At 38.5% G+C, this 25,890-nt stretch overlaps 2 long non-coding RNA genes across 2 annotated transcripts in view; both read left to right on the forward strand.

The window, feature by feature from the left end:
- The window catches only part of LOC106082013 (uncharacterized), a 167,496-nt gene that overhangs the window by 117,940 nt on the left and 23,666 nt on the right, over nt 1–25,890 (forward strand). The window lies entirely within an intron of this gene.
- Nucleotides 24,804–25,615, forward strand: LOC106082014 (uncharacterized). Its single transcript, XR_001220444.2, has 2 exons — nt 24,804–25,085; nt 25,167–25,615. It is a non-coding gene; the product is annotated as an uncharacterized LOC106082014 (long non-coding RNA).

The following is a 25,890-nucleotide window of genomic DNA, read 5'->3' on the forward strand; positions in this document are numbered from 1 at the left end:
ATCGTCATTTAAGTCGATATAGACATGTCCGTCCATCTGTCCGTCCGTCTGTCCGTCCGTCTGTCCGTCCGTCCGTCTGTCTGTCTGTCGAAAGCACGCTATCTTTCGAAGGAGTAAAGCTAGCCCTTTGAAATGTTGCACAAATACTTTTTATTAGTGCAGGTCGGTTGGGATTGTAAATGGGCCAAGCGGTCCATGTTTTGTTATAGCTGCCATATAAAGCGATCTTGGGTCTTGACTTCTTGAGCCTCTAGAGGGCCCAATTATCGTCCGATTTGACTGAAATTTTGCACGTGTTGTTTTGGTATCACTTCCAACAACGCGTTAAGTATGGTTCAAATCAGTCTACGCTTTGATATAGCTGTCATATACCCCGATCTTGGGTCTTGACTTCTTGAGTTTCTACAGAGCGCAATTCTTATCCGATTTGACTGAAATTTTGCACGTAGTGTTTTGGTATCACTTCCAACAACTGTGATAAGTATGACTTAAATCGGTTCATAATCTGGTATAGCTGTCATATAAACCGATCTGGCATCTTGACTTCTTGAGCCAATAGAGCGCGCAATTCTCATCCGATTTGGCTGGAATTTTGCATGAGTTGTTTTGTTACGACATCCAATAACTGTGCCAAGTATGGCACAAATCGGTATATAACCTGATATAGCTGCCATATAAACCGATCTGGGATCTTGACGTCTTGAGCCTCTAGAGGGGGCAATTCTCATCCGATTTGGCAGTAATTTTGTATAACGACGTCTCTTATGACTTTCAATATACGTGTCTTATATGGTCTGAATCGATCAATAGCTTGATACAGCTCCCATATAAACCTATGTTCCGATTTTGCTTCTTGAGCCCCTACAAGACGCAATTCTTATCCGAATGACCTAAAATATAAATGGCTTCTACAATGTTCAGCATTCATTTATGATCCGAATCGGACTATAACTTGATATAGCTCCAATATCATAATTGTTCTTATTCAATATTCTTTGTTTGCCTAAGATGTTTGGCTCAGATCGGTCCAGATTTGGGTATAGCTGCCATTAGACCGATCTCCATAATAGGCGCATTTATTGATTTCGCAGAAAGTTGGTGTAGCGTGTTGTGCAAAGCTCATTGATATCCCTGTTTAAGACGGCATCGGTTCAGATTACGACATAACTGCCATTTATACCTATCTGCCGATTTGAAGTTTTAGGCCCATAAAATGTGAACTTATCAACCGATTTTGCTAAAATTTTGTTAGACTCTTAGGCTACCGAGTATGGCATGAATGTTCGGATTTAAATATACATGCCAAATAGGCCGATCTCTTAATTTAAGGTTTTGGGACCATAAAAGGCGTATTTATTGTCCCATTTCGCTGAAATTTAGTATAGCTTGTTGTGTTTGGCTGCTGGACATATCTATTCATGACGGCCAAGCTTGGTCCAGATTTGGATGTAGATGCCATATATACCGATCTGCCGGTATATATGGCAGCTAATACTATGTCTAAAAAATTTCGTAGCTATGAAGAAATTTTTGAACTCTCAACGAGCACAATATTCTTTAGCGCCATAGGAAGTTCGATATTTCCCAAATTTAGTTCATTTTAATTAGTGTTCAAAATTTTAAGAGTGCATGTTTACCGATTGGAAAAATATGGGTGTCAAATAAAAGTTCTTTGGAAGTAGAATACGAATCAAATACAACCAGTAAGGAAAGGCAAAAGTCGGGAGGTGCCGACTTTATAATACCCTACATCTACCCTATATATAATTCTGAACCAATTTTGATGGACTTTGGCGGATGTATTCAGATAGGTTATTAGGTTATGTAATAACTATCGGTTCAAATCCGAACCGATTTCTATGAAATTCTCCAGTTATATCGAGAGTTATAAGAAAATCCTTCCTGACAAATGAACATATTATTGATGTATTACTGCAAATCGGACGAACATATATATGGGAGCTATATCCAAATCTGAACTGACTCCTGTAAAATATCAGTAACATCGAAAGTCATCAAAAAAATCCTTCTTGCCGAAGTTCGAGAGAATCGGTTAACTAATGACCATTTTATTGCTGTATTACTGTAAATCGGACGAACACATATATGGGAGCTATATCCAAATCTGAACCGATTTCTATGAAATTACCCAGTAATGTCGAGATTCATAAAAAAACATTTCTTACCAAAACTCGTGAGAATCGGTTAATAAATGACCATTTTATTGCTGTTTTAGAGCAAATCGGACGAACATATATATGGCAGCTATAACCAAATCTGAACCGATTTTTTTCCAATTTCAATAAGCTTCGTCTCTATGCCGAAAAACGTGCCCACACCAAATTTGAAGACGATCGGATGAAAATTGCGACCTGTATCAGTAAGTGATTCTGAGTCGATCGGTATACTTATCAATGGGTCTATCTCTCATCCTTTTGGGAGTTTGTCAAATTGAAGGGAGAAGTCAAATTGGATCACAAATGAATGGATTTAGGGAGAAGACGACGAATCTGGGGGAACGAATGAAAACAAGTTCGGCCGGGCTGAATTTTATATACACTCCTCTATAGAACGCATTTGTCAAGTTGGTCAGCTCACATCTCTTTATAGACAAACAAAGGATAATGGCTATGAATTGCTATGCTATTTCAGCTATACCAAATTATCAACTGATTAGGGCCATACTTGGTTTGGTTGTTCGAGACCTAAATGGAATTCATTGTTAAAAATTTCAGTCAAATCGTATAAGAATTGCCTTTTGAGCCACTAGAGGGCAATAAAATTGGGAGATCTTTTTATATGGGAGCTATATCAGATTATGGACTGATTCAGGTCATATTGAATACGTATGTTAAAGGTCATTGTGCAAAATTTCAGCCAAATCGGATGAGAATTACGCCCTCTAGAGGGTCAAGAAGTATAATGACCGATTTGGGCCATACTTGGCGCGGTTGTTGATGGTCGAACCAAAACACTTCACACAAAATTTTAGGCAAATCGGATAATAATTGCCTCATCTCACAAAGTCAAGATCCAAGATCGGATAATACGAGAGCTATATCAAGTTATGAACGGATTTGAACTATTCATTGCGCAGGTGTCAGAAGTTAGAACAAAACCCTTTAAGCTAAATTTCATCCAAATCGGACAATAATAGCGCCCTCTAACGCCCTAAAAAATCAAGATCCGAAATCGGTTTAAATGGGAGCTATATCAGGTTATGAACTGATTTGAATCATACTTGGCATAGTTGTTGATGGTCTAACCAAAACAAAAAAAAACAAATAGGAAAATAATTGCGAGCTTTAGAGGCTCACGAATTCAAGATCCATGAACGGTTTATATGAGAATTATATCAGGTTATGAACCGATTTGAATCATACTTTGCGCAGAGATTGGAAGTTAAAATAAGACACTTAATGCTAAATTTCATCCAGATCGGTTAATAATTGCGCCCTCTAGCGGCTCCAAAATTAAGTTCCGAAATGGGTTTATATGGGAGCTATATCAGTTTAAGAACCGATTTGAAGCATGCTTTATATGGGAGCTATATCAGGTCATAACCGATTTGGACCATACTTGGCAGAGTTGTTGGGAGTCAAAATTTCTGCCAAATCGGATAAGAATTGCTCCCTTTAGAAGATGAAGAAATCAAGATCCGATATCGGTTTATATGGCAGCTATACAAAAACATTGGCTGATGTGGCCCATTTACAATCCCAAAAGATCTGAGCGTGCTAAGTTCGGCCGGGCCGAATCTTATGAAATTAGTATACCCCCATCCCCCATGGTGGAGGGTATAAAAATACATTATACATACACGGATATGTAGGCTAACCGAGATTGTACGGCCCTCAAATGAACGGTATATGGGAGTAGTCTACGAATCAGACAAGCATCTGGGGCCGTTCAAATTAATAAAATCCTCCAAATTAACAAAAAAGAGTAGAGTAGGAATCAGATATTTAAAAATTTGGAGTAAGTGTCTGAGGGCCGCCTAATTCAGAAAACTCCCATACAGGTATTTAGACCGTTAGGGACATGGGGCATGCATATATGAAAGGTGTTTGGTAGTAGAGTAAATTTTTGGCACAAAAACTTGGGATGGCCAATTTGCCATCTTCGGAGGTGCAAATTAAATTTCCTTAAAATCAAATTTCGATTCATTATTTGTGAAAATCAAATTTCTACTATGAAACTTTAACAAAATACAAACACCAAGTTTTTCTTAGTGTTCTTATGTAGCCTTAAAAAGCCTTTAAGTTTGTTAAGGTTATTTCTTTTATACTTGTACGTAGTCATTTGTGTTTCTACCATTGTGTGATTATTTCATTGAAACTTCCCTTCCGAATTTCCATCCTTCAAAACCCAATAATTATATCTACAGTCTGTAATTTCGCCAACATAATTATCTGACAAAGCAACATTTTGCCAAAAGGATAGCAACGATTCAACTTCAAATAGTGTGAACTATAGGATTATAACCTCCTCCGCCCCCAACTCTACCTAACATCTGTCGAGCATTACAACACGTTATTGCAATTGCCAACTACAAGACAATTTTGGCATTCAAGTAACGATATTGGAATTGGATAATTGTTAATAAAAAAAATTGATGTCCGTCTGCATAATCCCTTGTCCATTGGCCCCACCGTTTGCTAGACTGTAAGAGTATCCCAATGAATTCCAGATGTTCATTTCAAGTATTTATTTATCATGGTAACCAACTATTACAGCCAAAAGTCCTGGAGTCCATTGTCTTAGTTCCCCATTCTCCTCATCATCTCAAGCCGTTCTTGGCTTGTGGCAATGTTATCATAACAATTAATTCCCCTGTAAGGAATGAAATCTAATTGCTCGTTAGAATGTCCATTCCTGGCCATATTCAAGTGGAGTTTCTCCCTTCTCTTACCATTCTTTCACCAGCAAATGCTTACTGCTGTAGTCAGCTATTTAGGGCTGTTGCTTTTTGTTTTCTGTTTCTGATATAAAGGTCCTGCTCCCACCTCATTTACTGCTTAGTGGCTGCCGTGATATTTATCTCCGCCATTTGAATTCATCCTCTTTTAAGGATATTCTCCTCTTAGTTTCGTGTGAATTGGCCTTACTTTAGCGGACTTTTTTCTGCGTTTTGGTGTTTATCTCTCTTGGTCCTCAAGACAGTGTAAATGATTCCCTGTAGGTTCATAAAAGGAAATTAACGACTTTTGTTTTATTATTGTTGTTGTTGTTGTTGTTTATTCTGCTGTTTATCTAGAGGATTTTGTCCCCTTTTTGTCTCCTTTTGTATTGGGTGGACAAGATGTCTTGCAATGCCTGTCTTTGGAATTTCTTCCATAGCCTTTGGTTCTTGGGTGCAAATCGTTTAATGAGGATGTTAAGGAATGCGGCGACAAATGCTTATAATGAGTGTACACCCTATTGTTGTCAAGGAGTCGTTAGTATAGGCATTATACACCCTACTCTTAAATAGGAAGTATAATGGAAATTTAGGTCAATTTGACATTCTTAAACTTTAATGTCAATCAGGGGCAGGGACAATGCACGCAAAGTACGCTAACACTATAAGGAGAAAAGCTAAGCTAAGAAATCAATCTTGCAGGGTTAATCGAGTGGACCTAAGATTCATATTTGTGGTACCGTCCCAACTGGGTCCTTAAAAGTTTTGTAGGGCATCCAGCCCTTCAATCTATACATTGGGAAACAGACTGAGAGAACATTGTTTAGGCTACAGAAACTAGTTCTACTAAGTGGCCTGCAATCGAAACATACTCGTATATAGAGAACAGAGACATGATGGATCTTCGGAAGGATTTCCAGATGGACAAGGTTGTAGTTGATAGGTGACTACCTACTACACCCTACTTCCTTAACTTAAAATTACAAGAACTTTTATGATAAATTCATGCAAGCACTTTCAAATAAACCTACTTTAAAGCTGCAATAAATTTTGTGAATATAGTCAACTAAACAACTAAAAAGGCATTAAGTTAGGCCGGGCCGAACTTTGGATGCCTTCCACCTCGGGTATATATGCAAACCACTTTTCTTCATAATCCGGTGAAAATTAGATAATTTATATATCGTTCTATATGGCACCTATAACCAAATCTGGAGCGATCTTTGCTAAAATTAAACAAATAAAAGCGTGTTAAGTTCGGCCGTGCCGAATCTTATATACACTCTACCATGGATCGCATTTGTCGAGCTCTTTCCACAGTATCTCTTTTTAGGCAAACAAAGGATAAACGAAAAGAATGGCTATGTTATTGGAACAATATCAAGCTATGGTTCATATCGGATCATAATTGAATTGAATACTGAAGACCATAGTAGAAGTCATTGTGTAAAATTTCAGTCAAATCTAGTAAGAATGGCACACTTTAGGGGCTGAAGAAGTAAAATCGGGAGATCGGTTAATAGGGGAGCTGTATGAGGCTATAAACCGATTCATACAATATTCGACACGAATGTTAAAGGTCATGAGAGAAGCCATTGTACAAAATTGCAGCGGAATCGGATAATACTTGCACCCTTTAGAGGCTGAAGAAGTCCAGATCCCATATAGGTTTATATGACAGCTATATAAGGTTATGGACCGATTTGAACTATTCTTAGCACAGTTGTTGAAGTTCATAAAAAAACACCCCATGCAAAATTTCAACTAAATTGGATAATAATTGCGTCCTCTAGTGGCTCAAGAAGTCAAGACCCCAGATCGGTATGTATGGCATCTATATCAGGTTATGGAACGATTTAAATCATACTTGGCACAGTTGTTGAAAGTCATAACAAAAAACGTCATGCAAAATTTCAGCCAAACAGCACATCAGTTGAAGGTCATAACAAAACACCCCATGCCAGATTTCAGCCAAATCGGATAATAATTGCGCCCTCTAGTGCCTCAAGAAGTCAAGACCCTAGATCGGTTTATATGGCAGATATACCTGGATATGAACCGATTTGAACCATACTCAGCACAGTTGTTGAAAGTCATAACAAAACACCACGTGCACAATTTCAGCCAAATCGGATAATAATTGCGCCCTCTAGTGGCTCAAGAAGTCAAGGCCCCAGATAGGTTTATATGACAACTATATCAGGTTATGGATCGATTTGAACCATACTCAGCACAGTTGTTGAAAGTCATAACAAAACACCACGTATAAAATTTCAGCTAAATCGGATAATAATTGCGCCCTCTTGTGGCTCAAGAAGTCAAGACCCCAGATCGGTTTATATGGCAGATATACCTGGATATGAACCGATTTGAAACATACTTGGCACAGTTGTTGAAAGTCATAGCAAAACACCTCATGCAAAATTTCAGCCAAATCGTATAAGAATTGTACCCTCTAGTGGCTCAAGAAGTCAAGACCCCCAGATCCGTTTATATGGCAGCTATACCTGGTTATGGACCGATTTCAACCATTCTCAACACAGTTATCGGAAGTCATAATGAAATACTTCTTGCAAATTTTCAGCCAAATTCGATAACAATTGTACCCTCTAATGGCTCAAGAAGTCAAGATCCCAGATCGGTTAATATGACAGCTATATCAAAACTTGGACCGATATAGCCCATTTACAATCCCAACTGACCTACACTGATACGAAGTATTTGTGCAAAATTTCAAGCGGTTAGCTTTACTCCTTTGAAAGTTTGCGTGCTTTCGACAGACAGACGGACGGACGGACATGGCTAGTTCGACTTAAAATGTCATGACGATCAAGAATATATATACCTTATGGGGTCTTAGACGATTATTTCGAGGAGCTACAAACAGAATGACGAAATTAGTATACCCCCATCCTATGGTGGAGGGTATACAAATAGCGATATTGAGCTGAAACTTTACACAGATTCTTTTCCTTTTTTTTCCATATGCAGGTTAAGTTCGAAGATAAGCTATATCGCACTATATCCTGATATAGCCCCCATAAAGAGCGATCCGCCGATTTAGGGTCTTAGGGCCATAAAAGCCACATTTATTATCCGATTTTGCTGAAATTTGGGACAGTGAGTTGTGTTAGGCCCTTCGATATCCTCCTTCAATTTGGTCTAGATCGGTACAGATTTGAATATAGCTGTCATATAGACCGATCTCTCGATTTAAGGTTTTGGGACCATCAAAGGCGCATTTATTGTCCGATTTAGCCGAAATTTTGGACAGTGAGTTGTGTTAGGCCCTTCATTATCCTCCTTCAATTTGGTCTAGATCGGTCCAGATTAGAATATAGCTGTCATATAGACCGATCTCTCGATTTAAGGTTTTGGGACCTTAAAAGGCGCATTTATTGTCCGATTTCACCGAAAATGAGGACAGTGAGCTGTGTTAGACTCTTCGACATTTTGCTGCAACTTGGCCCAAATCGGTCCAGATTTGGATATAACTGCCACATAGACCGATATAGATTTGGCCCCATAAAAAACGCATTTATTATCCGATTTCACTGAAATTTGACACAGTGACTTATGTTAGACTTTTCGACATCCGTGTCGTATATGGTTCAGATCGGTTTATTTTTAAATATAACTACAAAAAAGACCAATATTTTGTTATACACAATTGAACAGTCACTTGAACTTATTAGTATTTGGTCCAAATCGGAACATATTTCGTTATATTGGGTTGCCCAAAAAGTAATTGCGGATTTTTCATATAGTCGGCGTTGACAATTTTTTTCACAGCTTGTGACTCTGTAATTGCATTCTTTCTTCTGTCAGTTATCAGCTGTTACTTTTAGCTTGCTTTAGAAAAAAAGTGTAAAAAAAGTATAGTTGATTAAAGTTCATTCTAAGTTTTATTAAAAATGCATTTACTTTCTTTTAAAAAATCCGCAATTACTTTTTGGGCAACCCATAGCTGCTATGGGCCATAAGGTATGTATTTTTCACCGGATTTTGGCGAAAGGTGGTTTACATACAATATATACCCGAGGTGGTGGATATCCAAAGTTCGGCCCGGGCGAACTTAACGTAACGCCTTTTTACTTGTTTCATTTAAACACTTCAAGACGCACCCATTTGTGAGGCATTTTTGTGTTTTTAAGGCACACCGTTGTCCTCGTTCCATAGTCTTTTTCTATTTTACTTACTTTAATTGGCTATGACAGAACATTTGGTCCACTAGCCGAACGTAGAATAGCGTTCCAAGCGCCTCGATATTCTGCGCTCATTTTATAACCTCTGAAACCAAGTTTCGATCTTTCCACCGGGCTTTTCCATTTTCTAACATTCAACAATATTTTGACCTTCATTAAAAAATGTTTGCATTTAATAATAAGTTGTAAAATTAAGGATATACTAAACTTCCATTTAAGATAAATATTATTCACCAAAGGAATTGTTTTCTTTAAAAATTGGAATATCTTTAAATTATGTTTTTCACCTTTAGCCTGAATTTATAAAGTTAGAAACAAATTTTTTTCAGTGCATCTAAGTTTAGACGTTTTAAATAGAGTGCTTAAATAGCTTTGTTGCATGACATATCAATTTAAGGCAAATAAAATTCGTTTCCGCTTCTTTCAGGTAGTTGCTGTTGTCTTTAACGCATTGTTTTCTTATTCTCAAGGTGTTGAAGGAGTTTTTATAGCTTTGGAGATTCAAACCAGGGAAAGCCAATGATGATGAGAAGTTTCATAACGATAATGTGCTGATGATTACCAGGGATTTGTCCATAAAAATAAACTCTCGTCTTGGTGTTATTGCCATTTCGCAATGACTTAACACAAATAAAAACTTCATCGATGAGGGGAGTGGCTAAGAAAAAAGTTCAGCACTTCCACCTTTTCCGCCTCTTGCAAGATAACAAGTCCTTGGCGAAGATGTTTGCCATGTTGTTAAACTTCGTGCCAATAAATTCATGTCACTTTTGCAAAACGTTACTTCGTTAACCAGTAGATGGGACCCAGGAAAGCCTTTCAAATTAATTGAGTTGTCCTGCCAAAAGGACAAAAGGAATGGCGTGGTGGTGTTGTTGTAGTTGTAGCTGCAGTTGTTTGTTTTCGGGTTAAATATTTGCTAAGTTTTGATCTCTAATTTTGGTTGGTCACTTGGGAGCAATGGTGCTGTTAATTCATGAACATTCCAAGTTAGTATACTGGCCAAAATGGCATGTTTAAGCGTAACGTATTGGCGTAACAACATTCCATTCCATTTGTATATCAAGCAAGTGAGGAGCCACTACAGGTATGCGCATAGCTGCTCTAGGTTAGGTGTTGTGGTCTTTAGACCACTGACTATTGTATTGTCCTTCCTGGTCATAGGTGTACATGTTTGAAATTCTTATTTGCCTTTGGTTTCTCTTTGGCCTTTGTGTTATTTGTACAACTTGGCATATTTATGGTCAGCCAGAGTTGTTGCATAAATCACTGTCTCTTCGCCTGTTCTCCAGCAGTTGTGGCAAAGTCCTATTTGTTTGGTAGCCTCTAGTCATGGCATCGGCGTGCGAGTGTGTGAGCCCAAAGAAAATGACCACAATTAATGTTATGAGATAAGTTTTCGTATAAATAATGCTCCACTGCAGGCAAGTGCCGTTACGGCAATTTAGTGGCAGTATGAAATAAATTAAAAACCACAATTAAGAGTTCATCTCAAATTCATAGTGAATTCTCCCACAAAGCCCTCACGGGGTTTTCATTGTTTTCCCATTGCTTAAGGGTGAGGCTGACAAAGATACAGGTACGGGCAATTGCTCTAATCTATTTAATGTTTTCATGCTTAAATTCATTTAATTTTTAATGGATGAGGCTTTTTCTGCAAGTAGTCGGAAAGGGAAACACGATGTTTTTTAGATATATAAGGAAATGACATCGAAGTTGATTGCGTAAAAGGATATATTGTTTAATTTTTCAGAAATTGGAATTTTTTATTCGGGGTTTTTTTGTGAAAGCTATTGCTATGTTTCATTAAAACCGGTGCAGATTTGAATGTAGCTCCCAGTAAATGTTTTAATCTGCTATTACTTTAGAGCAATATTGAAATGTGACTGTTTATGTACCCCACACCACCACTGTGGTACAGGGTATTATAACTTTTGGCATTTGTTTGCAACGCTGAGAAGGAGAAGAGCTAGACCCATTGATAAGCATACCGATCGGCTTAAAGTCACTTCCTGATTCCATTTAGCCATGTCCGTCTGTCTGTCCATGTATTCTTGTGATCAAGGTTTAGTTCACATTTTTTGTCCGATTTTCATGAAATTTTGCACAAGTCTCATTTTTTGGTCCAAGGACGAACGATATGGGCTTTGTAGTAGCCACAATTTTGGTTCGATCTTTACAACATTTGGCATTAGATGTTTTTTTCAACGTCTCAGTACGAAATTTCACAGAAATCGGATCAGATTTAGATATAGCTCCCATATATATGCATTTCAGCCAATATGACCTTTTAAGGCTATTGTAGCCACAATTTTGGTCCGATCTTTACAAAAGTTAGCATGAGATGTTTTATTTTTGTTATTATTTTCTATTTAAGTACCAATCTGTGTTGGCGTTTTTGGTAGGTTCCTACCAGAATTGGTAGGTTTTTATTTTCTTGGTAGGTTGGTACGCTGACCTCTATTTTTGTTTTTTCCAACATATAAATACATTACTGATAAAATCGACGGGGATAACTGAAAATTTATTAATTTCTTGTCGTTTCTATATATTCATTGAGGTTGCAGAATAAAATCGTTGATGTCGATGGGCAATATACTGTTACAAGGGGTCTCACTGCTTTAAATTTCACGAAAAAGGCGAATTCTGATATTGACTGTAACTGGTACGAGTGCTTAGGAATCTCTTCCAAATTTTGGGTTATAAATGTGGCTTTTTTGTTGGACTGAGATGTCGATGCCCAACTCACTGTAACGGCGAACATTTCCCGCATTTCTTGGTTCAACACTTTAATCGTGAGATCGCTTTAACCAAACTCGGTTCGGTTGTTCATTGAAATCGGTAAAAACTACGACTTTATAAAATCAAGATTTCTTATCGGAAGATCGGTATTAAAGGTTCTATATTAAGATACAGGCCATCTTTGAAATTTAGGCTGTAGAGTGATTTAAACAAACAGACGACGCACGTGCCTAGATCGTCTATATAACGACGATTTATTGGGTTGCCCAAAAAGTAATTGCGGATTTTCCATATAATCGGCGTTGACAATTTTTTTCACAGCTTGAGACTCTGTAATTGCATTCTTTCTTCTGTCAGTAATCAGCTGTGACTTTATGCTTGCTTTAGAAAAAAAGTGTAAAAAAAGTATATTTGATTAAAGTTCATTCTAAGTTTTAATAAAAATTCATTTACTTTCTTTTAAAAAATCCGCAATTACTTTTTGGGCAACCCAATATATAAATATGTCGGATTTTTCAATAAGAGCGCTGCAAAAGTTTTTTATACCCTCCACCATAGGATGGGGGTATACTAATTTCGTCATTCTATTTGTAACTACTCGAAATATTCGTCTAAGACCTCATAAAGTATATATATTCTTGATCGTCATGACATTTAAAGTCGAACTAGCCATGTCTGTCCGTCCTTCCGTCCGTCCGTCTGTCTGTCAAAAGCACGCTAACTTTCGCTCCACGTTTTGATATAGCTGCCATATAAACCGATCTGGGATCTTGACTTCTTGAGCCGCTAGAGAGCACAATTCTTATCCGATTTGGCTGAAATTTAACATGAGGTGTTTAATTATGACTTCCACCAACTGTGCTGAGTATGGTTGAAATCGGTCTGTAACCTAATATAGCTGTCATATAAACCGATCTGGGATCTTGATTACTTGAGCCGTTAAAGGGCACAATTCTCCTCCGATTTGGCTGAAATTTTGCATGACGTGTTTAGTTATGATTTTCAACAACTGTGCTAAGAATAGTTCAAATCGATCCATAACCTGATATAGTTGCCTTATAAACCGATCTGGGGTCTACACTGCTTGAGCCTCTACAGGGAGCAATTCCTATCCGATTTAGCTGAAATTTTGCAAGACGTGTTTTGATACGACTTTCAATAACTGTATTACAAATGGTTCAAATCGGTCCATAACCTGATATAGCTGCCATATAAGGCGATCTGGGGTCTTGACTTCTTGAGCCGCCAGAGGGCGCACGTATTATCCGATTAGGCTGAAATTTTGTACAACGGCTTGTCCCATGACCTTTAACATACGTGTCGAATATGGCATGAATCGGTTTATAGCCTAATACAGCTACCCTTTAAACCGATTTCCCTATCTTACTTCTTCAGCCCCTTAAGTGCGCAATTCTTACTAGATTTGGTTGAAATTTTACAAAATGACTTCTACTATGATCTCCAATATTCAATAGTCTTTTATACTTTGTTTGGCTAAAACGAGATACTGTGGAAAGAGCTCGACAAATGCGACCTATGGTGGAGGGTATATAAGATTCGGCCAGGCCGAACTTAGCACGCTTTTACTTGTTTTTAATTAAAACAAAAACGGTTGTGAATATCAGTGACATTTTTATGCCCACCACCGTGGGGTAGGGGTAAATTCATTTAGTCATTCCGTTTGCAACACATCGAAATATCAATTTCCGACCCTACAAAGTATATATTTCGGATTGTCGTAAAATTCTAAGACGAATTAACGATGTCCGTGTGTCTGTCCGTCCGTCTGTTGGAACCACTCTAGAGTCTTCAAAAATTGAGATATTGAAATTTGGCACAGATACGTAATTTTGATGCACGCTGGTGAAGTTATTGAACGGGCCAAATCGGACCATATTTGGATATAGCTGCTATATAGACCGATTTTCCGATAAAGTGACTAATGCCTAAAAATACTTTATTTTTCATCCGATTTTGCTGAAATTTGAAACAGTGAGTAGTTTAAGGCATCCCGACAACTGATCCAAAAATGGTTTTGATCGGACTATATTTAGATAAAGCTACCATATAATCCGATTTCCCGATAAAGGGCCTGAAGCCCATACAAAGTTTATTTATTACCCGATTTCGCTGAAATTAAAAACAGTTGGTTATTTTAAGTCTACCGAAATCTGACCTAAATTTGGTTCAGATCGGTCTATATTTAGATATAGCTGTCATATAGAACGATCTCCAGATAAAGGGTCTGAAGACCATAAAAGCTTTATTTATTACCCGATTTCGCTGAAATTTGCAACAGTGAGTTATTTTAAGCCTTCCAAGAACTGACCTAAATATGGTTCAGATCGGACTATACTTAGATATAGCTGTCATATAGACCGATCTCACCATAAAGGGTTTGAAGGCCATAAAAGCTTTAATTTTTATCCGATTTCGCTAAAATTTTGAAACAGTCAGTTATTTTTAGCCTCCTGATACCCGACCTAAACATGGTTCAGATCGGACTCTATTTAGGTATAGCTGCCATATAGACCGATCTGGCGATAAGGGGACTGAAACCCATAAAAGCTTTATTTATTACTCGATTTCACTGAAATTTGAAACAGTGAGTTTTTCTGAGCCTCCCGATATCCGACCTTAATATGGTTCAGATCGGTTTATATTTGGATATAGCTGCCAAAAAGACCAATATTTTGTTCCACACAATTGAATAGTGACATATGTATTAACCGCTCAATATCCGTGCCGAATTTGGGTGCATAAGTTATCAAATTTTCAACGGATTGTGACGAAAGGGGATTTGCATATATACCCGAGGTGGTGGGTATCCAAAGTTCGTCCCGGCCGAACTTAATGTCTTTTTACTTGCTAAATTTTGGGCTATTTTTTCAGAACCGTAATCCGCAATTTAAATTTTATAACTTTTCAAACGACACCATATACATTTGTCCTTGCAATTTCCTGAAATGCAATGTATGAAGGATCTTTCAGGTGATTCAGTTTTTTTCCCTTTACCTAAACTTAACCTAAAGTTTAAAATTTCCCCAAACCTTGTCATCTTTTTCCCTTTACCAAAACTTAACCCATGGTTTACAATTTCCCCCAATTCTTGCAAATCAAAGGTTAAAGTTCATTAAATGCTAGCAGCCAGCAGAAATGTTAATCAAACATAATGTCTTAAAAACCAGACTCCACTCATGTCCAACTAATCTGGCCATAATTAAAGATTCCTTGAAGAGAGCAAAGCAAAGAAAGTGGGAAACTTAAAATCTCCACCGTCTGCATAAACGTGAAAACTACATTTGGAAATTTCTTAAGCCTTCCTCCTACTTCCCCTTCCAGCAGGCAGAATAGCAAAGGCAGAAAAGATAAGGAAACTTTTAACGACTTATGGACCACAAGAAAGCGCGCCAATGGAAAGGGGACTGAAAACCAATGAAGCCAAACAAACGACCAATGTGCCATCGCAAAATTTACCTAAAATCTATAAATCTCTGGATTTTACAAAACTTAAGGGGACAGACAGCAAATGAAAAAAAAAACAAAAAGACAGAAGCGTATTTGTCTTGTGGACAAAACTTTGCAAAAACACATCTGCTACCGATGCTGGTCTCTGCGCCTGAGGGAGGTTAGCTAGGACTAATGAGGAAAGTTTATGGTGGTGGGGGGCTAAGGTGTGTCTTTCCAAGTGCTTGGTATATTGTAATTGTGAAAAATACTGTTTATTGTGATAAAATCATAATCCCATTTATAATGTGTCGTCCTGGCCAAGGATAACTATCCAACTGCTACTTGCCCTTCCTCCCCTTTTGAACACTCTTTGACATTTCCTTTGTTTTAGTGTGAGTTTCCTTAGCCTGTGGTTAGCCAAAAGGAAAGAGGCCAATATTGAGATTTTTGGGTTTTTGAGTTTTTACGCAAATAAAGGAGGATGGTGTCTGAAGGTTGCCCAATGCGAAACTCTGGCAAAAAATCCTTTAAAATTTACCCTCTTTCGGCAAATGAAAATCTTGATAGCAACATCTCGCATGTGTTTGCAAATGATTTCTAATGGAGTGTGTATGGTTGAGAGAATGAGCTGATGACGATGGTAAGGAAGGTGGTTGAGCTGTTTAGTTTTGGTCCCGCACACTTTCGTTTAAACTGAGGTCACAAGGCACTAAATCAAGTATAAAACTTTCTTTGTATTCCTCTCCTTGCTTAGCGTCAAGACGATTTCAAGGCAAAACTTTGGCCGTGTTTTGTTTTTCTTTTCCTCTGCCAAAGGCCAGCACAACTCTAAGAAGCTTAAAAATTTCTAACTTTACTTGGAAAACATTGTTAAAGACGGTGGGCAATGCATGAAAAAGGATTGCTTAGATAAGAAAAAGGCATCAAAGTTTCTTTACCCGCATATTTGGGTTCATACGGCACGTATTACACACACATGGGTAGTGAAAAGCCTTGTTAGTACGCACCAAAACAAATTTCCCTTGTATCCAGTTCTAAAGATGTTACATTGTAGTCTTTGTGATAATGTGGGGCACTGAGATACTTTGCAACATTACCATACGGTGTGCGCACTATCAAAGCCTTGGCCCAACAGTGGCCACCAATGTCTTTGGGTTCATGCTATGGCACTTGTATGCGGAAGAACAAGGAAACGGATGTCATTGTTGAACACCAGCATTGTTGCAGCTGGCGAAACAAATGAAAAACAAGTAAAAGCGTGCTAAGTTCGGCCGGGCCGAATCTTATATACCCTCCACCATGGATCGCATTTGTCGAGTTCTTTTCCCGGCATCTCTTCTTAGGCAAAAAAGGATATAAGAAAAGAGTTGCTCTGCTATTAAAACGATATCAAGATATGGTCCGGTTCGGACCACAATTAAATTATATGTTGGAGACCTGTGTAAAATTTCCGCCAATTCGTATAAGAATTGCGCCCATTGGGGCTCACGAAGTAAAATAGAGAGAACGATTTATATGGGATCTGTATCGGGCTATAGACCGATTCAGACCATAATAAACACGTTTGTTGATGGTCATGAGAGGATCCGTCGTACTAAATTTCAGGCATATCGGATAATAATTGCGACCTCTAGGAGTCAAGAAGTCAAGATCCCAGATCGGTTTATATGGCAGCTATATCAGGTTATGAACCGATTTGAACCTTATTTGACGCAGTTGTTTAAAGTAAAAATAAAATACGTCATGCAAAATTTCAGCCAAATCGGATAGGAATTGCGCCCTCTAGAAGCTCAAGAATCAAATCCCCAGATCTGTTTATATGACAGCTGAATCAGGTTATGGACCGATTTCAACCATACTTGGCACAGTTGTTGGATATCATAACGAAACACGTCGTGCAAAATTCCATTCCAATCGGATAAGAATTGCGCCCTCTAGAGGCTCAAGAAGTCAAGACCCAAGATCGGTTTATATGGCAGCTATATCAGGTTATGGAACGATTTGAACCATACTTGGCACAGTTGTTGGATGTCATAACAAAACACGTCGTGCAAAATTTCATTCCAATCGGATAAGAATTGCGCACTCTAGAGGCTCAAGAAGTCAAGACCCAAGATCGGTTTATATGGCAGCTATATCAGGTTATGAACCGATTTGAACCATACTTGGCACAGTTGTTGGATATCATAGCAAAACACGTCGTGCAAAATTTCATCCCAATCGGATAAGAATTGCGCACGCTAGAGGCTCAAGAAGTCAAGACCCCAGATCGGTTTATATGGCAGCTATATCAAAACATGGACCGATATGGCCCATTTACAATACCAACCGACCTACACTAATAAGAAGTATTTGTGCAAAATTTCAAGCGGCTAGCTTTACTCCTTCGGAAGTTAGCGTGCTTTCGACAGACAGACGGACGGACGGACGGACGGACGGACGGACGGACAGACGGACGGACATGGCTAGATCGACATAAAATGTCGCGACGATCAAGAATATATATACTTTATGGGGTCTCAGACGAATATTTCGAGTAGTTACAAACAGAATGACGAAATTAGTATACCCCCCATCTTATGGTGGAGGGTATAATAACACACGAAGCATGAAAACTTGCAATACATGTCCATCTCACATACAGTGGTTCGATGACATGAAAGACCTGTAGATTTGTAGCAGGGATGATCACAAAGAAAAAATTATAGTTTTTCATAAAGAAAACTGTTCAATGAACGTTTTTATACGAGGGTTGCATTTTATATTTCGGGATTAGAGAACATAAAAACAGATATTAACCATCGAAAATAGCTTTATTGTTTTCCAAAATATTTCCCATTAAGATCTGTACATTTTGCATGCGTTTGAACCAATTGTTGAAGCAGTTTAGCCACTCTGATTGAGGTAACTCCAAAACATGCATTCTGAACTAATAAACCGCTTCTTCGGGAGTTGAAAAAGATTGACCTCTCTCTCATATTAATTATTACGTACGGGAATGAAAAGAAGTCATTCGGTGCCAAGTCAGGACTATACGGCGGATGACTCATCAAATAGATGTTTTGAGTGTTCAACAAGTAGAAAGGCGTTAAGTGTGGCCGGGCCGAACTTTGGATACCCACCACCTCGGGTATATATGTAAACCACCTTTCGGTTTAATCCGGTGAAAAATGCATAATTTATGTCCCCCATAGCATCTTTATCGAAATATGATCCGATTTGGACCAAATTCGACACCGATATTGAGTGGTCTATTAAGTACAAGTCATTTTTCAATTTTGTAAAATAAAATATTTGTCTTTTTGGTCGACATATCCAAATATAGACCGATCGAAAATTCTAACATATGTCACTGTGTCAAATTTCAGCGAAATCGGATTATAAGTGTGCCATTTATGAGGCCAAGACTTTAAAAACAGAGATCGGATTATATGGCAGCTATATTAAAATCTGAACCGATCTGAGCCAAATTGAGGAGGGCTGACAAAGGAGCCAAAACCTTAAATCGAGAGATCGGTCTATATGACAGCTATATACAAATCTGAATCGATCTGGGCCAAATTGCAGAAAGTGGTTGAAGAGCCCAACGTCACTCACGGTCCCAAATTTCGGCGAAATCGAACAATAATTGCGCTTTTATGGGCCCGAGACCAAAAATCGAGAGATCGATCTATATAACAGCTATATTCAAATCTGGATAGATCTAAGCCATATTGCACAAAGATGTCGAGGAGCCTAATACAACTTACTTTCCCAAATTTCGGTGAAATCGGACAATAAATGCGCCTTATATGGGCCCAAAACCTTAAATCGAGAGATCGGTTTATATGGCAGCTGTATCCAAATCTGGACCGATCTGAGCCAAATTGAAGAAGAATGTTGAAGAACCTAACACAACTCACAGTCCCGAATTTCGGTGAAATCGGACAATAAATGTGCCTTTTATGGCCCCAAGACCCTAAATCGAGAGATCGGTCTATATGGAAGCTATATTCAAATCCGGTACGATCTAAGCCATATTGCAGAAATATGTCGAGGAGCCTAACTTAACTTACTGTCCCAAATTTTGGCGACATCGGACAATAAATGCGCCTTTTATGGGCCTAAAATCTTAAATAGAGAGATCGGTCTATATGGCAGCTATATCCAAATCTGAACCGATCTGGGCCAAATTGAAGAAGGATATCGAAGGGCCTAACATAACTCACCGTCCCAAATTTCAGCTAAATCGGACAGTAAATGCGCCTTTTATGGGCCCAAAACCTTAAATCGAGAGATCGGTCTATACGACAGCTATATCCAAACCTAGACCGATCGGTGCCATTTAGCAGAAGTATATCGAGGGGCTTAACTTAACTCACTGTCCCGAATTTCAGCGACATTGGATAATAATTGCCCTTTTTAAGGGACCAAAACCTCAAATCGAAAGATCTGTCTATATGGCAGCTACATTCAAATCTGAACTGATCTTGATTGATGATTGATGATGAATGTCGAAGGACTTAACACAACTCACTGTCCCAAATTTCGGCGACATCGGACAGTAAATGCCGTTTTTATGGGCCCAACAGCTTAAATCGAGAGATCGGTCTATATGGCAGCTATATCCAAATCTGGACCGATCTAGACCAAATTGAAGAAGGATGTTGAAGGGCCTAACACAACTCACTGTCCCAAATTTCGGCGACATCGGACAATAAATGCGGTTTTTATGGTCCCAAAACCTTAAATCCAGAGATCGGTCTATATGGCAGTTATATCCAAATCTGGACCGATCGGGGCTAAATTAAAGAAGGATGTCAAGTGGTCTAATAGAACTCACTGTCCCAAATTTCAGTAAAATCGGATAATAAATGTGGCTTTTATGGCCCTTAGACCCTAAATCGGCGGATCGGTCTATATGGGGGCTATATCAAGATATAGTCCGATATAGCCCATCTTCGAACTTATGGACAAAAAAAAAAGAATCTGTGCAAAGTTTCAGCTCAATATCTCTATTTTTAAAGACTGTAGCATGATTTCAACAGACGGACAGACGGACGGACATGTCTAGATCGTCTTAGATTTTTACGCTGATCAAGAATATATATACTTTATAGGGTCAGAAATGAATATTTCGATGTGTTGCAAACGGAATGACAACGAAAGTGGAAAAGGAATATACCCCAGCCTTCCGTGGTGGGTATAAAAATTAAAAAACAAATTACGAAGAGAAATTTTAATAAAATTTCTTCTAAAAATATGAACTTTGTTACATGTAAGAAAGGTGTTATAAATACATTTGGAGACAAATTAAAAAAAAAATGTATTACAATTTTTTTTCTCAATATATAATTTGGTAGTCACTGTTCATCATCGACATCACTTAAATAACGACCATACAAACTCGCAAAGGGTTATATTTATGCCCAAACGATAACAGGCACGGTACAACAATGGCGGCTGTATGGGTGTTGGTGTAAATCACTTACACATACTTACAGCCAATATATTTTTCAAAATGGCACATTACCACCATTTACCAGGCATTTCTGCCCATGTTCCTTTGGGCGTAGGAAACAAAAGGTGGTACTGTCATTCACGCGATACCATAACGCAAGAAGAAAGCAACTATAGAACCACTAATCTGTAACTAATTTGTTGTGAAACTTTAATTAAGATGTTGTAGTAGTTTGAAATTTATTCAAATTATAGACTTTCGCGCTAGCAAGGAAGGGGGATTTACTTAGACTCATTTCAGCTCCATCTGCATGAAGAATGTGAAAATGCTTTTATACACATAGGAGCCATAAGTTATGGAACTGGTTGTTAGAGTTCAGATTCATATGCCGATAATAAAATGTGGGGAATATTCTTTAGAGGGGTGGCCTTTAGGAGGCATACTATAAGTATGTGAGTATGCAGTAGGGTGTATGTTTTATTTTGCTCCTTTGCCATTTTAAATTCTTGCTAAGCCCTAATTCCTCTTGGATCCTAAAGAGCCCAGTGAACCTCTGCTATTTGCCTTTGAGGTTTAAAACCATTACTGGTGATTGCTCCATTTTTTCTGTTGGCATTCTTATCTGATTGAATGCGAATGTTATAAAATTTATTTGCCCTTTTGTTTGTTACATTCTTTCGACCATACTTCTACTCAAAATTTGTAAGGGCATTTCATGTGTGCATTGATAAAATTTTCATTAAAAAGTTCAAAATGAAAATGAACGAGAATTTTCAGTGCTTCTTAAACTGCTAAGGAAAACAAGTCAAAGCGTGCCAAGTTCCGATGGGCTGAATCTTGGAAACCCACCACCATGAATTCTGCTAAAAATTTATACAAAATAAATTTAGTTCAAGGGCATAATTTTGTAATTTGTAATTTGACAACAAGTGCTGTAAGGAGACGCCCTACAGGGATAAAGAGTATTAAGAGATGGAGTCGCGCCGTCTCAAGCCAAATACATAACGAGTAACGCTATTAAAAAAGGTGTTTATCTTACGTCCACTTACCAAGTCGCAATTAGCAAACAACTCACAGCCGTAGAGAATGCCATGAACAAGATAAGTCTTTGCCAAGAGAAACCTAACCCGCAGCGGAGTGACCGACTGAGTGGCCCAGAGAGCACGCAATTTTGAATATCCCTGACCAACGACAGAGTCGATATGATTACTCCAAGTCAGAGTGCTATTAATAACCACGCCCAAGTTCTTTGCATGAGGAACGATTTCCAATTTAGCGTCCTTAATGAATATACCGAGATCACATGAAAAACGATACAGCCTGTTTCTGTTAACAACACACAGGGACTTTACAGGGTTGAGACACAGGCCATTGGCTTTCGTCCACGTGCTGACTCCTGACAGATCATGATTAAGCAGACGTATGTTTTCAGCAATCTTATCCCTCGGACTGCCGATATATGTATATCTGTACATCGACAGCGTACATATGCACCTTCCAATAAGACAATTGACTCGCCAAGTCGTTACTGTACAATGAAAAGAGAAGTAGACCCAGAATTCATCCCTGAGGAACACCTTTTAAAACAAGTAGTGACGACGATACAGAAGATTTATAACTGATCCGCTGAGTGCGATGTGACAGGTACGACAAACTAAGACGAACGGACGTAAAATGTGTAAAGGTGTCTCATCTTATCACATAACAAGGAATGATCCACAGGGTCAAATGCCTTAGAATGGTCAAGTAGAACAAGCAAATTTATCTTGTAATTCTCCAAATTGACCCTGATCCTCTCAGTGACCTCTGCCAAGGCAGTTACGCATCTGTGGTTAGGACGAAAACCCGGACTGTCTCATATGTAACAAAGAGTTCTCGTTGACAAAAGACGACATTTGCAAATACAGCAATTTCTCAATGACCTTTGACAAGTAACAAAGAATCGCAATTGGTCTATATTCCTTGAAATTTTTAGGCAGTCGGATGACCTTGGCATGCTTTCACGCTAATGGAAAATAATTCGTGGTTAAAATCCTAATGAAAACATAGGTTACATGAGGAATAATAGTTCCCCTCCCCCCTCCACAGTCTTACAAATCTAGGATCAATGCCATCAGATCCGACAGCGTTAGACTTTACAGTCGCGACACACTCAAGGACATCGGTGGGACCAATACAGCTGAAGCCAAAACCAGAGTTGTCATCGAGAGAGGAGGAGATATTGAAGCCATAGAAATTGGGATCAACTGGGATCTGTGGGACATTAACAAAGGCATCATAAAGGCCATTGATGTCTAAGTTTGTTGAACATCTATTAGTAAATATGCAAATTTTGCCCATGAACATTCCACTAAGGAATAGGGGCAAACTTCTCACCTATCAATGAGTGCAGTCCGATTCAAGTTTTAAGCTCAATGATAAGGGGCCTTCTTTTTATAGCCGAGTCCGAACGGCATGCCGCAGTGCGACACCTCTTGCGAGAGAAGTTTTACATAGCATAGTACCTCACAAATGTTGCCAGCATTAGGAGGGGAAAACCATCGTTGAAACTTTTTTCTGATGGTCTCGCCAGGATTCGAACCCAGGCGTTCAGCGTCATAGGCGGACATGCTAACCTCTGCGCTACGGTGGCCTCCCTGGCCTGGAACATCTATTAGTATCTCTCCCAATTCCTATGTCTCGAATAACCTTCCAAGTTCTCTTGGAGCCTATTGCAGAAGTAAAGCGTCTATAATAGTAGTGTTTTTTATGGCTGAGGCGTCCTGAAAAGTCTCCACCTGCGATGCGACATATTCCTCTCGTGAATAGCCGAACGAATATCCCGGGAGAACCACGGTTTCGATCTGGAGGACACTTCTCTAGTCTTGAGTGGAACCGTAAGTTCCTGTAGGTCACGGATGTTCCTCATGTAGAAACTCAGTTTGTTCATCGATAGTTTCCATACGAAATATCAGATCCCAGTCGATAAGCACAGCACTCGAAAGCAAAAAAATAATGGTCGAGACTGGAAAAATCTGTATATGAATAAGTTTCCCTAGTCCTGGTGAGCTCAAATTCATAACATAAAAGGATCAAGTCATGGTTCGAAAAACATGAGGCTGACACTTGGTCGTATAGGAGGACTTTAGAAGTGTCACTAACAAAGAACAGATCGAGAAGCGTCCTGAAGGATGCGGAAAATGCGTGGGAATTGTTGAATTGCCAGGCAAAATCCCCAAGGAAGACATTTTAAATGTCTACATACAAAACTTCTGTCAAACCATCAAAAATTAAGGCTTCTAAGAACCGAACCAGGATGATCGGAAGACAGGGAGCTATATTAGGTTATAGACTGATTTGGACCGTAATTGACGCAGTTGTTGGAATCGCGGCTTGTATGGGCTCAAGATGTCAGATTGGGAATTTGGTTTACATGGGAGCTATATCAGGTTATAGGCCGATTTGGATCGTATAGGCAAAATTTCAGTCAATTCGGACAAAAATTGCGGCTTCCAGGGGCTCAAGAAGTGAAATCGGGAAACCATTTGTAATGCCTAATGACCTTCAATTAAATTTCAAGAGACTAGTTTTACGCGTTCAATCGCTATCGTGATTTCGATTGACGGGCAAGGCTAGATTGACTCAGAACGTCGAGATGATCAAGAATATATATACTTTATGGGGTTTTATACGAAAATTTCGAGGTGCTACAAACGGAATGACTAGATTAGTATAGCCCCATCCTATGGTGGTGCGTAATAAAAGATGTTTATGAAGTTGGAGTTGTAGGAGATTCATCGCCCTTGGATCAGACCACTAGGGATATACAGTTTAAGGTGATTTCCTCACTTCTTAGCATTCAATTTAGAGCCACTGAGAGAAAGATTAACAGACAGAACGACTTAAATAATCATAACGATTTTGAGTATATACACTCAACAGTATATTTCCCTTTAAAATCAACATTTTCTCAAAGTGAGAATACACTCACCCCTTGGTGTAGGGTATATAAGGCAATGGTCTTAAAAAAAGTTTGGCTACCTCTGCTTTGAAGCATATAAATAGTCCTGTCTACAACTAACGATATGAAAGTTGATTTCTGATTTGATTTACCAAAAGGATATGGGAAACCTGCATTGAAGCAATCAAACGGAAGACCAGTGATTGAATTAAGCATTTATAGTTTATTTACACTTGCACACCACAAAAATACCGCCACATGAGGAAATGAACTTGCAACATACGAGCAAACTACCCGCATTATTTAATGAAAGGGAATTCGACCATAAGGGGGGTTAATGGCAATCCTTTGCAGGCATATTGAAACCCAGCAATCATTTACCCTTATCATCAATGGAAAGGGATTATGGTAAATATGTTATACAAATACAGCCAAAGGACTTTAAATTTAAAGCATTTAAAATTTAATATATTTTTCCCAAAATTAAAGTCTTAAATTAAATGTCATTGCATTTTAACTTGTCTTGTCTTGTCGTAACATTGTCGTCTAAAACAATTACGAAATCATTAAAAGTCACAGCAACATCACAAAGTCTTTAAGCCAAAACAACAAACTCAGTCTGCAAGGGACGAATAATAAGCGCACAAACCAAAAGGGCCAACGATAAAATTGGCCATATGAGTACTGGATTCATAACCGTTACTTGCAGCAGTAATAAGGGCAGCAAGTGGGCCCCATTTTTCAAAAAAAAGAGACCTATGTAAATATGTAAAATGTATCAACATTTCAAGTTGCACATACCCATGGTCATCGTATCGCAACAAGCAAATTTCGCAATCAACAAACTCTAGAGAAGCATTTCCAGCTAACTGCTCGACTATTTAAGCCTTTGGCATTTACAAAGGAAAAGAAAAAATAATAAAACAATTTACAACGTTGTCCTCATCGTTGTTGTGTCGTTTTTACTCCTGCTGCACATTGTTGAACATAAGAATATGTAAGTTAAAATTACAAAATCTCTACATTGGCCACCACAGGGGGGAAAAAAAACGAAAAGTGTCACTCGGTAAAAATTATTGCCCTTCACACACACACACACATACACACGCAAACATACATGAGCAAAGGATAACAGAAAGACGAAGCCAACCATCAGAGTGACCTTAAACGTCACAGCAGCCAAACGATTTACAGCTAATCCCTTATGGGCATT

Source organism: Stomoxys calcitrans, chromosome 4, assembly GCF_963082655.1.
Source record: "Stomoxys calcitrans chromosome 4, idStoCalc2.1, whole genome shotgun sequence".
Classification (NCBI taxonomy): domain Eukaryota; kingdom Metazoa; phylum Arthropoda; class Insecta; order Diptera; family Muscidae; genus Stomoxys; species Stomoxys calcitrans.